The sequence below is a fragment of the Mycetomoellerius zeteki genome, unplaced genomic scaffold (assembly GCF_001594055.1).
Source record: "Mycetomoellerius zeteki isolate Tzet28-1 unplaced genomic scaffold, Tzet1.0 scaffold62, whole genome shotgun sequence".
In the NCBI taxonomy this organism is placed as follows: Eukaryota; Metazoa; Arthropoda; class Insecta; order Hymenoptera; family Formicidae; genus Mycetomoellerius; species Mycetomoellerius zeteki.
In genome coordinates, this window is record NW_017257632.1 from 1,458,986 (window position 1) to 1,461,008 (window position 2,023).

The window sequence follows — 2,023 nt, forward strand, 5'->3', positions numbered from 1 at the left end:
ACATATTACAGAGCAGCTATAAATATATATTAAAACGTATTACATTATATTTTTATCTTAATACTGTTCTGCGGGATTATTTGGATAAGATGATACGCCCGATTCAAGCGCACGAGGCGTATGAAGAGAAAAAATAACGAAAAAGATGGAATGGTAATAACATGTTTTACGGATCATCTAACAACTGTTTGTTGAATGGCTCATACCTTGCCATGATGATGACGTAACAATTCACGATTGTACTTTGTATACATAATTTATTAAAAAGATATAATATTTTACATATATATATGTATAGCACTTTAATACAAGACCAGTCATTTGGAAGGACGCTGAGAAACATCTCAGGAAATTTTACATTATAACCTGTTTGTTAATCTGTAACATAAAAATTAATTTTATGTTTAATGGTTATCTTGTATATTATTGCAGTTATTAAACGTCTTCCCCTTTATTTAGCGTAGAATTTTTAAATTGTTAGATAAATTATAAATTAATTTTTTTCAAATCAAAATATAAATTCAATTCACTTGAAGCAATTAATAGCTAAAAACAAAAGTTCCGCATAAAATTTTAAATTGATATGAGAAGATAATTGTATTTATAATACTGTTTCAGGAACGAGAAAAGTAAAAAGGTTATAAAACGGAAGTTATTGTATAAAATTTGAAATACTGCATCATTATATTTAATTAAATTTGTAAATATTTTACATAAATTGCTAATAAAATAATCACATAATGATATAGTCATAACATAATATGTAAATACATAAACATCGACATTATTTTAATTATTGTATTTTATACTGTACCTTTTATCTGTCACTATTAGCTGTTATTAACGTATTCTGTTACTTTCATTTTACTTTTCTCTGCAACTCTACTAAAATTTCAAACAATCTGTTTATTTCTCTTTGTAAATCATTACATTCCTGAATAGCAGCTATTTTTTGGCTTTCTATGTTGTTGCTTTCCTTAATAGCAGTTGTAAGTTGAGTTATCACTTCTATTTTTTCTTCTCACTCTCAATCAGCTCTTTCCTCAATTCATATAACTGTTTCGATCTTCGTGCTTTTTGTGTTGTATTTTCATTCTGTTCATTATTTCTGCTTTGAGTAGAAGACTGTGAACAAGAACTATAACAAAGTAGAACATATTCAATAAAATTTGTATGGAAAGAATTACGCCTAAATCATCTTGGCGATTTATTAAATAAAATTTCATGTAAAATCAAACAGCAAAAACAATTTTATGTAAAACCAAACAGCAAAAACAGTGTTTTAATTGATATTCTAGAAAACCTGCATAAATATTCATTTTCATCGCACCTTGAGGATGCCGGAATGGATGGAATTTCAGGAATAGGAGTTTGATTGAGTGCAATCAGTGTGGATGAAAGTGAAGTTTCTTCTGTTGCAGGTATTAATGTATTTTGTTGTTCCTCTTCTCTTTCTCTTACTTCTGTTGTATGCATAGTGCAAACACTACTTTCTCTATAATTATTTTCAGACAAGTTTGTAGACGATAAAGAAGATATAGTATTGCCTATATTGATAGTTGCTTGGTGAGTCCAATTGAAAGTTTGTGGTATTTCTGTCAATTAAGAAACATAAAAATAAAATTACAAAAAGTAAAATAACTTAAACTGACTTTGGAAACATGACCCAAGTGCTTCTGAATATCATTTTTTGTTTTTTATCAAATATTAAATAAGAATAAAATATTTGGAAGTACTCGGGTAGTGTTTCTGAAAATAACATTGCAACCTTATTCTTTAAAATATATAAAAATATAAACAAAATTAGGCAGAATACATAATATTATAACACATTGTATGTCAATAAGCAAATTAATGTAAACAGATTTACACCAGGGTTACCACAAATTTTTTATCCCAAAATTCTCTGACTTTTCCTTGATTTCCAGACAGAATTTTATCTGACTTTTAATAACATTTTGAATTTTATTTATATTTTTGAAATTCGCATGTGTATAAGTATAAAATAGATATACTATACATG